The sequence below is a fragment of the Grampus griseus genome, assembly GCF_964374135.1.
Source record: "Grampus griseus genome assembly, chromosome: 18".
Taxonomy (NCBI): domain Eukaryota; kingdom Metazoa; phylum Chordata; class Mammalia; order Artiodactyla; family Delphinidae; genus Grampus; species Grampus griseus.
This window is the reverse complement of record NC_139012.1, coordinates 73534542-73548125: the sequence shown is the minus strand read 5'-3', so window position 1 is coordinate 73548125 and position 13584 is coordinate 73534542. Positions and strand designations below refer to the sequence as shown.

Sequence of the window (13584 nt, the reverse complement as noted above, 5' to 3'; positions counted from 1 at the left end):
CCTCGGCCTTACCAGAAAGCCAACCCCCAGGACCCCTGCCCCCGGGCTGACCCTTCCTACCGATTCAACAGAACGAACTGCAGGACGCGCCAGAGGCCTCTGAGGTCCCGTAAACTACGGCAGGTATGTTCTGCACCTCAGTCCTAACTCCCAGCCACCAGGCCCAGGAGGGCGGCCCTGGGGTCCAGCTCAGGCACGCACCCACCCCACAGAGCAGCTTCCAGGGGCAGATTCCAATGCAGGGATGCCACAGGGAACTGGAACCGCTGACCACGGGCACAGCGCCCCCTGTGGGCCAGGCACCAAGCCACTGAGGGGCAGGGAACCCCGTGTGGCCCGGGGGCCGAAGCGGTCCCATCTCCCGCGATCACGCCTTGCAGAGGCCCAAGCAGACAATCCCAGGCTGGGAGCAAGGATGCGGCACCAGCTCGGGGCCTAGAGCGAGATCGTCCAGGTACGAATCCGCTACCAGACGGGGTGCAGACAGTGAGTGTCTTCAGTAGTTCTCGTACCGTGGGAAAACGTCAAATTAAAAACTACATGGTATGATCCCGATGAGGATAAGTGGAGGTGGGGTGTAAATACCAAGATATTAACTGAGACTACCTTCCGGATCTTTTCTATACTTGCCATGTCATCTATGGCAGTGAGATGCGTTACTTCCTAAAGCGAAAAACAACAGCAACAGCTAACACGTGGGGGCACCAGCCAAAGGGAAACTCCTTTACATAAATGACCTTATTTAATTCTCACATCACCATATCCAGCAGGCAATACTTTGCATTCTGGAAATAGGGGGACCCAGGCAGACTAGAACTCAGTCATTCCCAACCCTGGCCGCCCATCAGAGTCCCGTGGGGACAGTTTTTAAACTAACAATGCCGGCCCAGCACAGATCAAGTGACTTCTGTGAAGTTCTCCCAGGTCACCTGGTGGAGGGCAAGCAAGCCAATCAAAGATGGAGTCGGGGCTCAGACCCACATCTTACTGCCTCCAGAGCTTTGAGCTGTCCTCTGAATTAGGATCTCCTGGGTCCTGGGGGTGTGCTGGGGGGGGGAGAGGCTGTGTAAGAAAGAAGGGGGGGGCTTCCCTGGTGGCGCAGTGGTTGAGAGGCCGCCTGCCGATGCAGGGGATACGGGTTCGTGCCCCGGTCCGGGAAGATCCCACATGCCACGGAGCGGCTGGGCCCGTGAGCCGTGGCCGCTGAGCCTGCGCGTCTGGAGCCTGTGCTCCGCAACGGGAGAGGCCACAACAGTGAGGGGCCCGCGTACCGAAAAAAAAAAAAGAAAGAAAGAAAGAAGGGGGGACAGATGGCACAGCTAATGGCCAGGGGGAACGGTCCCCCATCGTGGGGTGGAGCATCCACACGTCCCACTGCAGGGCCCCATCTAGTCACCCTCCGTCCCCCCAGCAGTGCTTATGGGACCGGTAACACGTAGAGTGCCCACAGCACACACGCAGTCCTATCGCTGACTTAAATTCAGGAAACTAACAGGACACAGGCTGTTTTTCCGTCCTTCATCTTAGGTCATACACTCGGCGTGACCATCAACGACTAACGAGGGTCTGTCCATCGAAGGAGATCTTATTAGCTGGATATTTAAGGGTGTGATTCACCAAGGAGCTCGGTTCTGTTTCTCTAAATGAACACACAGGCAAGAAGATGCTAGTTGGGTTAAAATCTAACCCAAGCGACGTAGTCTGGTCTATGAAGCCTTGAAATAGTTCCGGACGGCCCCTCCCATCATGGGGGGTGTCCCACCCCCAGCCCACCCCGCTCCACTGTGGGGACAGCTGGAGTCCCTGTCCCCTCTGCCCAGGGCTTTCGTGAGGCTCAGGTTCCTTGTGTTAAACTAGTCCGCGTGGCTGGGGCCTCAGTTTCCACATCTGAAAGATGGGGTGGCCCTGCAGCCCTGCCCGTGCAGGAGCTCACGAGGACTAAATGAGGTAACGATAAGCACGCTGAGAGGAAAATCCCTCCAGTGCCGAGCCAGCACTGCTCCTTCCCTTTTCAGTCTCAGCACCTGCCCGTCGCCTCTGCCTCACAGAAGCAGGGGGCACACACTCCCGGCAGCTCTGCGTTCCCGCCACAAGGCAGTCACGAACTGACACCTCGCCAGACGCTGTGAATGCTGCCTACTTAACCACACTACTTTCCAACACTGTTTACCCAAATCCAAGAATGACAAGCGCCGAGCAGCCGGCGGAAGATCCAGCAAGTCCTTCTTCATGAAAACCAGACACAATCTGGAAACGTTTCCTCCTCAAGCCAGCAGGATGTGTGTGATTAGAGAGTCTTTATGTCTCTGGACGGCATTTCCATCACTAGGGAGGCCACGCTTTATCAGGACACATGCGCGGTGTTGTGTGCAGAAACACGTTACAACAGAAATGCGAGTCCCGTCAGGAGCTCCGAGCTCCTCTGACACATGCCTTAGCCAGACTTATTCTCCAGGATGTAAAGAAAACAAAGTTCTCTCCCTGGTTCACAGCGACGTGAAACCGAGCGACGTACAAACTCTGGGGGGAGGGTCCAGGGGGAGACTCGTCGCCTCGGCCCTCCAGCGCAGGGTCCACAGGGGCCCGGCCCTGAGCTTCATCAGGTCGTGCGCCTGTGAACTGTGAGCACTTCACCTGGGCCTTGACGACCATTACCGAACTGGCTCTCCAATCTCAAATGGAAAAGAAATGTCTGAAATACATTTCCCCTAAGACAGGACTCAGACTAACTCTCAGAACATCGCCTCTTCAATTCTCTAGGCCTCTGAGGCATCCTGAAAGGTCAATTAGTTTTCAGTGGCTCCTTCTAGAAACGTCCTCTTTCAAAATGCCCCAGGACACCTGGCATCTGGAACCAGAGCAGGCAGGGGGTTCCTGCCAGGCTGATCTAATTCCGCTGCACAGTCAGACCGTTCTTCTTCCATGTACTCAGTTACTCACTCAACAAACCCTAACACACCCAGGCAGCGCACCGATTTAGCCGTAAGCCTGCGCCTACCTTAATCCCCAAACGCCTGTAATTTCCTCCCTTCCCCCAGTCTTCCCACCGTCACAAGCAACTCTGAAAAAACTCGGCATTTCCAGAAAATGCACTGGTTCAAAAGTAAAGAAGGTGTGAAAAATCAGGGACAGTTTCCCAAAACTGAGCTGGAGAAGAGACTCTTGGGGAGCTGGGGTCCACTGGAAACCAGCACTGCTCTACACACACCAGCTCTTCGCCAGACACACACACGAGGTCATTTCGTCCTCACCAGAAACCAGCACAGGTTTAGGAAAAACCAAGTGGTTCATAGGTTATTCTAAAGCTGGGAGAGAGGAACTTGTAGATCCGTGTTTCTGTGCTATGCACTGTGCGGGACATACGTGAATTTTAAGGTTCACCTCCCACCTTTCAGCAGGTCACACCCTGACCTGCCTGGGAGACGAAGCTCAGGCCCACTGCGCCGCAGGTGACCCTGGCCAGACTGCACAGGTGAGGCTGGGCCGGGGTGTGGGGAGCTGGACCGGCCAGGGCCGTGCACCTAGGAAAGTCACGGGTGGGCAGCTGAGGGATTCACACTCGAGATGCAGAGGAAGGGCATCAACAACATACACCGGGAGGATTAATCAGGTCTCGTGCAGGACAGACTAGAGGGTAGCGGCCTTCTGTACCTGGGTAGCAAATCGATATGTTACCTTTGAGCAGGTATTTTAATCCAACTAACGAAGCCCCTTGCGCAAGCAAACGCTATATTCTCTCATATGTACCAGCATTTGTTCCCCGTCCCTGCTTTCTCCCCGAAGAGCCCTGAACTATTCCCAGCACCCACGCCCTGGTTACCATGGGGATTATCTGCGTGGGGTGGGGTGCGCCCTGCAGGAATAACCCTAGTAGGAAATGCATGTTTTATGATGGGTCTTGCTGGCGTACTGGCAACCTACTTTCACTGGTGGCCAAAACTTCAGACACTCACCCCCAAGAGAAAAGCATTTACGATTTGAAAGAAACACCACGGCCTCCCTCGTGGCTCGCCACCTCACCTGTTTTCCTGCCACAAGGTTTTCTCTCACGTCACACACCTAGAGGACACGTCCAGTGGGTGGTAACAGAACGCCTCCGTTACAGAGAACGTGATGCCGTTTAGCCCAAGTCACTGTGAGGCATCGGAAGCAAAGGGCCAGTTGCACGAGGGCCTGTGAATACGGGAATGCAGGACCGAGTGATCAAGGGCCAGGAGAGAGTGGACCAGAGGATAAGGCTGAGCCCGAGACGGAGAGAGCAGCCCAGAGCGCTGGACACGAGACCAGAGCTGGCCGGTGGTGCTGAGTGTGAAGCGGCTGTTTTCCTGCACGTCGGATGGACCGTGTGTACACCATACGTCACAGGCAGAGCCCCCAGCTCTGCTGTAATGGACGCTCCAGTGCAATAACCTTAAGGACAGGCTGTCCCCCCAGAATGTCACCCGAACGTGACCCCAGGGCCTCGCCATAAGCCAACGTTCAATATCCGGACTGCAGTGACCTGAAATTCTCCCTTCTCTGGTCCCACTTAGTGACACTTAGAACCCACATCATCAGAGAACGAGGAAACACAGCACAGACTTCTCCTATCGTCTTTAAGGAAGTCTTAAAGGCTGAAAATAGAAGTTGCAACTTATGCCCCAAGTAATGCTCTCTACATGCCCCACTGCACAGAAAGCCCCACGAAGAGGGCGCCTGCCTTCTTCCTAGAAGTTCACAGCCGCATCAGTCACCTGAGACTCAGGGTCACATTTTCCTATACAAAAATGGGACAAAGCCACCACTGGGCTCAAAGCAGCTCACAAAAGGCAGCTTAACCCGAAACGTTCCTGAAGTGCATCCGAGCTCTCTGGAGCTGCCCACTGCCCAGCGGGGCCAGTGAGGGCACGAGGACACCGACGTGGGTTGGGAGGATAAATGGATCCTGCAGAAGTTGTGATCCTTTAATAGATGTAAAGTCATGGGTCATTGTGGAAAAAAGAAAGGAGCAAAACAATTTTTCACCAAAATGAATATCGGGTGGGAGCACATTTACTCCCTCCTCTCGGGGCAAGGAAAGGTGATCTGCGGTGGACGGTGTCTAAGGTGGCCCGTGACCCACTCCCCCTGGTGGGAGCAGGAGTGGGGTGGGAGCTGGGGCTTGCCTCTCCCAGCAGAACCTGGCAAAGGGGAGGGATGTCACCCCACAATTATGTGACACTATTTAAGGCTCTGTCTTACCAGCTTGAGGAAGTGAGTGGCCACATTGGGAAAACCCAAGCGGCAGTCAATGTGGCCTCCAAGTCAGCCAGCGAGAGACTGGGGCCCTAAGTCCCAAAACCATGAGGACGTGGATTTGGCCAACAACCCAAGGAAGCCCGGACACAGATCCCATCTCCAGCTGAGCCTTCAGCTGAGAACCAGGTCCTGGTCCACAGCCCGACTGCAGCTTCGCGGTGCTCCAGGCACCTCGCTAGCTAAGCCACGCTCTGACTCCCGACCAGATGAACCACGAGAAGACAGATGTCTTAGGCCCCTAAGTCTGCGGTGTGTGTGCAGTGACAGCTGACTAATCCATGGTCCAGACGGCCATGAGGTAACAAGTGAGTCTGCATTCACTTTCTCTTTAAACCTTCAAGGACCCAAAAACCAGAGCCCAACGTTTCTTTAACTTTCTCTGCTTCAGTGATGGAGTTAACCTTTAATTCACCTGAAACTATTGTTTCTTGGTTAAGGCGGAATGATTTGAAAGGAATTTCCTCTTTCTGCAAGAATGGTGTACATTAAATAGCTATTATTTTCACTTTTAAAAAATGGTGTTTCTACCCTGTGCCCCTCTTTTAGGACTTGCAGGAGCTACAAAGATAAGCACTATGCTGTCCCTGCTCTCAGGGTGCTTGCAGCCTGGAAAAAAGGCCAAATTAGCCATCCATCCATCCAACAAGTATTTATCTGACGGACACCTACTATATGCCTCTCCCTTCCCTGTGCTGTAGGGAAAGAACAAAGTTCCCTGCTCTCCTGGCAGGAGAAGACAATACAACAAACCAAAGAGCACAAACAGGCGGCAGAGACCCGAGCCCTCCGGAGACACGTCACCTCCGCCACCACCTGGCACCTGGCCTCTTCACTCAGGAAGGGCGCCGTCACGGTGTGGCCGGTGGGCTGTGAAGTCCCCTGATTTAGACACGGTTCAGGATCTGCCCAAGCACTAGGAACCATCCAGGGCCTCCCCAGACACCTCATCACGGCCCTGCCGACCCGAGAAGCCAGCAACCTGAGGCTCTTCACTCAAATGTGAACACTCCCCGCAGCCTGGGTACCAGGTAACAGAGGAAGGGGCTCTAGGAGAGGCTGAGCAGCAGAGAGGAGGAGATGCAGCGTCAACAACTCTCACTTAAGCACTTCTACTAAACAGGTGCTGAAGAGGAGGAGGAGACCAGGCTACTCAAGGCTCACGATGGGCCGCGCTCCCCCTTCCCTGCTGCACGGATCTAACCTGACTCTTCGGGGAAGCGCGCCCGGGAACCTTTGCTTCTGACATTTACAAGCTGCAACAGCCTCGTAAACAAGGTGCTCACTCAGAGCGTGGACCTCTCGGGAAGGAGGAGCTGGGGAGCCCCGCCCGTCCCTGCGAGGCGCCTCCGTGAGGCAAAGGTCCCGGCAACACGTCCGCCAAGCCGCCTGACGAAGGACTCAGAGGGCTGCAGATCCTGATCGCGTGTGCGCTCTTAGCACGGCTCCACACTCGGAAGGAACAACGTGAACGGCCCCAAACGACTGGAAGATCGCAGGGCGGCGGGGGAGCCAGGTGCAGAGCTGAAAACCCCTTGAGATAAATGAAACAGTGACGAAAATGACCGTCTCCACACTCAGCGAACCTGTTTTCTTAACCAAAACCTAAGCAGAGCAACAGCTTTCCAGCATTTTTCTAGTAGAATCCCTTCCCCAAACTACACCCTAGGCTAAGCCCAAATACAAGCATCAGGGGAAGGGGGACCCGCTCTTATGTAAAGGGACAAGGGGTGAGCAGCCCCCCTGCTGGCCTTGACCTTCCCCGCCCTCCATGCCTGCTCCTGTGCCCCGCCCCTGCCCAGGACTCCAGGGCTGCAAGGACCAGCCCGAAATACACCGACCTACAGCGGGTCGTTATAGCCCCTACACCCAAGAATGAGCTACGGGAGAATTCTTAAGGACAAGAGTGACAAGCAGAGGAGTGAGAGGCACAGGAGCAAGACAAGAAGCTTGGGAGCAGAATGGAAAGTGGAGCTGGCCCTTGACCTTGAGAAACCGCAAAGTCTCCCAGAGTCAAAGACAGACACGGAGCAGATGCATCACGGCCGAGGCTCTGTGGCCGCCCACGGGGCACAGTCCCTCCAAGGGCTGCAGACCAGGCGGTGCCCGGAGTGAGGGGACACCTTCTCCCCACGGAGCCCTGCACCGAACGCCTTGCTGTCGCAGGATGTTAAGAGGTCTGTACGAAGCAGAAGTGCAGGTGAGAATTCAAGAACCCATTAGAGTGAAAAGACAAACCTTTCCTGGTGAGTCAATGGGACGGAAGAGCTGGATGGGCGCGGCAGTGAGACATTAAAAAGACAACTTAGGGGGGCTTCCCTGGTGGCGCAGTGGTTGAGAGTCTGCCTGCCAATGCAGGGGACACGGGTTCGAGCCCTGGTCCGGGAAGATCCCACATGCCGCGGAGCAACTGGGCCCGTGAGCCGCAACTACTGAGCCTGCGCGTCTGGAGCCTGTGCTCCACAACAAGAGAGGCCGAGATAGTGAGAGGCCCGTGCACCGCAATGAAGAGTGGCCCCCGCTCGCCACAACTAGAGAAAGCCCTCGCACAGAAACGAAGACCCAACACAGTCAAAAATGAATAAATAAATTAATAAAAAAAAAAAAAAGACAACTTAGGGCTTAGTTATCAGTTAACTTAAAAAGCCAGCGGCCAGCGAAAGCCCTAAATGAGTAACATTCCAGCAAAAAAGAGCAGACTCCCCTGCCGGGGTGCTGACAGGCAGACCGTACCTGGACTATGGCGTGAGGACTGTCACCTTGTCACCCGAGGATCCCTGGGTCCTGGAGCAAAGATGTCTCAGGAGGGACGAGACGGGGCTGCAGGCTCCTGGGAGGCAAGGAAGAGACGTTAGACTCCATCTGTTTTGACCCCAGAACCTCCAAGCCTGCGGCCATCGCAGGGAGGAAAGATTCTGTTTAGCTCAGCATCCGGAAGGCAGACGAGGTCCCACCACGTGGACAGAGCAGCACGCGGGGAGCACCGCTGGGGAGAAGATGGGAAACCAGACCAGACGGCCTCCAAACCAGAGGTTCTACCCCGCCACCGCTACAAACGTGGGGTCATATCTAAGTAAGGACGACAGCAAAGCATCTTCCAGACAGGCTACGCCCACACATCCAGGACACAGAGGTGGAGCTGTGCGCGCTCTGCGGCCCTGCGAGGGGCCAGCCCGGGGAGCGAGCGCTCTCCTGACGCTGGCACTGAGAACTGAGGTCAGCAGGGGCAGAAAGCCTCAGCTGCGTCCTCCAGGGAACGCGGGGCTCCAGTCGGTGTGACCGGCCGCTCTCCTGTCCTTGCCGGCGCTTGCAGTATCAGGGCACCAGCGCAGAGCACACGGCACTAGTGCACCACCCTTGCGGGCCCTGGGCAGCCACCTGCCCGTGACTTCAGGTGGGCCACACGCTGCTCTGACGCGGGGCGTGCTCTGTCACCACGTGCCGGGGGAGCGGCCTGCAGTCCCAGAAGGAATGAATGCGGTGACGGTCACTCCTTACGGGGCATCCAGGAAGAACCTCCTGGACGAGTGGCATATAAAGTCCTCTGTTTTCCCAACTGCGGGGTTCCTACTCTACACAGGCTCACGCGCTCACCCACCCAGGAGCTGGCGTGCTTTAGCCAAGCTTCCTGCATATGACTCTGCACCGATGTGAACCCAGGTGCGGATTATTGCTGAGCCAAAAGCTCACGTGAAGATGCTCATCAACAGCTCAAGCTGCATCACTTCAACGCAGCAAAGCAGGTTTCCAGCGGCTGCAGCCAACCGTTCCACCCCACCAACACCTTCTGTATATTCATTCTGTGCTAATGTTTCAGTCTTTGCCACTTCCCACTTTGAAAATGTCCAAACCTACATGAAAGTTAACGCACACGTTTACACACTTTTCATCTCCATTTGCCAATATTTAACATTTTGCCACATCTGCTCTATCGTTATGTAAATATACACTTTTCTCACGAACCATTTGATACTGAGCTGTAATAGCTAACATGACACTTGACCTCTAAGTACTTTGGTAACTCCCAAGGATGAAACTCACCCACGTAACTGTAACGTCACTTGTTAGAAACCGAATATTCAGTAGGCTCTAAAACACAGCCCACGATCAAACGTCCAAAACCAACAACATACTGGCATTTGTCTGTCATGGGCCAAGTACCACAAGGGCAGTGAGAGAAACGAAGATGAGTTAAGGCCCAGGTTCACAGCCCAGGGGGAGACGGACACACAGATCCTTCCTGGGAGCTGGGCACAAAGGGGGAGCTGTCTCACACGCGAGTCTCTGTCTTGGCAGAAGAGAAAGTGGTCGCTCCACCTGAAGACCTCAGGACAGGTCTCTGCAATCTGGGGCTTTGCAGAGCACGAGGTTACCCAACCTACACGCAGAGAGTGGGAACGGAACACAAAAACGGAGAGGCTAGAATATGACAGCCAGAACAATGCCGCCCAACCCCAAAATGTCCAAATCCTACCTCTGGGAACTTGTGACTACGTCAGGTTACATGACAGGGAGGTTGCAGAAGGAACGAAGGTGCTCATCAGCTGACCTTGGACGAGACGCTCCCGGGGTGGGTCTGATATGTAATCCCCAGGGTCCCTGAAGGATGGGGGAGGGAGCGGGCAGCCTCCAGAAGCCCACAAAGGCAAGGAACTGGATTCTCTCGAGAGCCCTAAGAAAGGCACACACCCTCCCAACACCTGGACGCGAGCCCAGTGAGACCTATTCTGGACTTCTGACCTGCAGAACTGAAGACTAATATTAGGTTGGCCAAAAAGTAAGGTGTTACGGAACATCCCGAACGAACTTTTTGGCCAACCCAGTAAATTTGCGTTGTTTTAAAGTCTTTTTTTTTTAACGAAGAGGCTTGAAACAAGGCTGGAAACTGTCAAAGTGCCAGGGGCTGGGGCCGAGTCATCGAGTCCAGCTGCCGAGAACCATGATAGGATCTGTATTTTAGGAAGAAAGCCCCGGAATGAACGGAACAGAATCCGGAAGGAAAACAACTGGCGATGTTTGTTGCCAAGGATAGAATTTGAGCTTTCAAGCAAGAATCCTAGAACTGTGGAAAACCGGTACCTGTCACCAAGATCTCAGTCGACAGCTTCCCCAAACTTAGAGTTTTCTGAAGACTTCGGTGGTGATGTTAACAGATGTGTTTCTAGTAAACACATACGATGAAATCTGTCAACGCTTAGATCTGGGTCATTCAGTGAAACAGTCACATCCACCAAAACAGAATCACAGATGGGTAAAAGATTGATTAAGTACAAAACAGACCCATTTCAGAGTACAAAAAGCTCACGGACATGGTTTCAGACTCCACGGGGTACCAGCTACCACCTGTCGAGCTTCTGTGCGGTACCAAAAACTCTCCACAATCACCTGAAAAGGCTACTGAAGTACGCTTCCGCTTCCAAGTACAGATCTGCGGCCACATTTTCTTTATGTATTTCAACTAAAACAACACATCAAAACTGAATGAGGTATAATCAGACATAAGAACCAAGTGGCCTTCTGTCAGGCCGAACATTAAAGAGATTTGTAAACATGGAAAACAACACCACTCTTATTAAACTTTTTTTGTTTTGGAAACTAGTTTTCCATAAAAATGTTTTCCATAACAAATGTTACTTGTTAATGTAAAATCGTTTATTGTTATTGTTACTTTTTGCAGGACTAATACGTAAATATTTTAAGTTGTTCTGACTTTTAGTTTGTAACATGATACCTACAACCCACATAAGCGAAAGTTCTCAACGATTTTTTAAAAAATTTTATTTATTTACTTACTTACTTATTTACACTTATTTATTTATTTTATTTTTTGCCACGTTGGGTCTCCGTTGCTGCGCGCGGGCTTTCTCTAGCTGCGGCGAGCGGGGGCCACTCTTCGTTGTGGTGCGCAGGCTTCTCATTGCGGTGGCTTCTCTTGCTGCGGAGCAGGGGCTCTAGGTGCCCGGGCTTCAGTACTTGTCGCACGTGGGCTCAGCAGTTGTGGCTCGCGGGCTCTAGAGCGCAGGCGTCGTTGTCCCGCGGCATGTGGGATCTTGCCGGACCAGGGCTCGAACCCTCGTCCCCTGCACTGGCAGGCGGACTCTCAACCACTGAGCCACCAGGGAAGCCCCTCAATAATCTTTGAGAGTGAAAAGGGTCCTGAGATCAAACAGCTTGAGGACCGCTGCTTCAGGGATGCCGTACGGCGTGGACCCAGCCAGGCTGACACAGGCCCCACCAGCGGAGCTGCCCTCCTGCTTCCTCAGGCAGGACGAGGCAGCCTGAGAGGGGGCCTCACTCTGCTCATTTCCCTGTCATGGTATCAAAGCAGTTAATGCCAAACTTCAGTGCTAAAGAAAGGCCTGCCGTACGTTACACCAGGCTGAACCCACCAGGATTAATGGGATTGGAATGCATAGTCATAAAACTCATTAGCACTGCTTTTCTTTAATCCAAGAATGTTTCAACCGATTTGTTCTACTTCGGATTTGAAATCTCACTTGTTATAAACAGGGTAGTGAGAATGCTACAACCACCTCATACCTAAAGAATGTGATTTCACTCCGTTCATAAGTACAGCAAGCAGCATTCCAACACCACCCTTGCTGGGCTTCCAAGGGCACAGACACTGCACAGGTGTGACCAATGACACCACGTGGCTCTGCGTAACAGGCGACACCCACACACTGATGGGAAATACATACATAAAATAACCCGAAAACATCAGCCAACGTACTTCCACTGAATAATTTATAAACCCAAAGGAATCAGGGCTTCCCATCAAGTACATTGATAGCAACTACTAAACAGGTTTTTGGCTTTATTAAACACAGTGCCCAACTTTGGGGCGGCTTAAATAGCTGCTTTGCCTTTGAATGAGTTTGTGTATTGTTCTTCATGCCACAAATGTCTTTGAGTGCCAGATACACTTCTAGAAACCAGAGATGCAGCGGTGAACTAACTAGACCAAAATCCTGCCTCGGCAGAATTTACATTCTGCGACTAGGAACACGTCTTTGAAAAATAAGGATGCATGAACTATCAACAGGAGGTAGCACGCTTCTGAGCTCCTAAAGCAATTCCATGAAATTATTAGAAATAAGATGAGCCCCCCCATTATACGAGCGACTGCTCCAGCCCATGAGAAGGTCAGATATAAAGGTCATTGTAAGGAATGAAACTACAAGAAGAGTTCAACGCAGTTAGGGGAATTCTGTTAAGTCTTCTGACTGCAACCAAGCACTGTGGCAAGAACAGAGCTCCTGGCTGGCCTCAAGCCCCTGGAACAGACAAGGACCTCCCAAGGGGATGCATGGGGGGTTGGAAGCCTGGAAGGAGGGCATCTGTAGTTTGAAAAAACAAATATTTTAATTAAATTTTTTCTTTGGTATGAATAGTTTTGAAATTTCAGCACGAGATTTTTGTTTGTTAAAAGGGAGCATGGACTCAGAGGCTGACGAGTACCGCGAAGAAGTTAATATCCTTCCTGTTCAAGGAAAGAGAGGGATGATGGACTCAAAGCCTGAGTGGGGGAGAGAGGCCTCCAGGCGTCACCCAAGGATCCAAAACTGTCCTCAGAGACGCTCGCACTTTGTTCCCCTTTCCGTTATGACCCTGCAGGACGGGCGCCATGGGGCTGCTTCAAGAACTGACATCACGGTAGCTGCTCCTGCCATGCGCCGAGAGCTGGTGACTCCGATATGGCCTTCCAGACCACCAGAACCTGGGAGCGATCCCCTCTGTCCTGAGCCTTCCAGTCCTGAAGCTCTGCATTTGGCATTTATCCAGAAAGGAGCCGACTGTCGTAGACTGAAATAATACACTCACGAGGGGCCGACCTGGCCGGTACCAGAAACCACAGTACTTTTACACATCGTGTCCCCAGCCTTCCCCGTGACCCACACCTCCTGCCGCCCAGGGATCTATGACGGCAGGCCATGCTCTTGTCCACAGGTGGTCAGTGAGAAAGGGCTGGCTTCCACCTGAGGACAGGGGGCTCGTGATGACGGGGGGTCTTACAGCTATTACTAAATCCGTTCCCCAGAATGGATTCCAGCGTCCACTGAGAATGTGACTGTATCACCTCTTCCCGCAATTTCCACTGTCCACCCTGTTTCCACCTTTACTGGGGACCAACACCAGTTTCTGTCCACCCGCTAAGGCAGCAATAACATTTAAACATAAAAGCTGTTTGAAAGACCTCACAATATATATAGCCACCTGTGGTTCCACAATGCTTATTAGGGGGGAAAATGTTACAAACTCTAAAGGAAATGTGGTCAAAGAAGTAACAGCAAGATATTAATCCCACTC

The 13584-nt window shown here is 52.9% G+C and overlaps 1 protein-coding gene across 1 annotated transcript in view; it reads right to left on the bottom strand.

Moving 5' to 3' along the window:
• The window catches only part of SLC7A1 (solute carrier family 7 member 1), a 64775-nt gene that overhangs the window by 21862 nt on the left and 29329 nt on the right, over positions 1–13584 (bottom strand). Inside the window, exon 2 of the mRNA XM_082675678.1 lies at positions 8008–8104. The gene's annotated coding sequence lies outside the window, so the exon portion shown is untranslated. The remainder of the gene's footprint in view (positions 1–8007; positions 8105–13584) is intronic.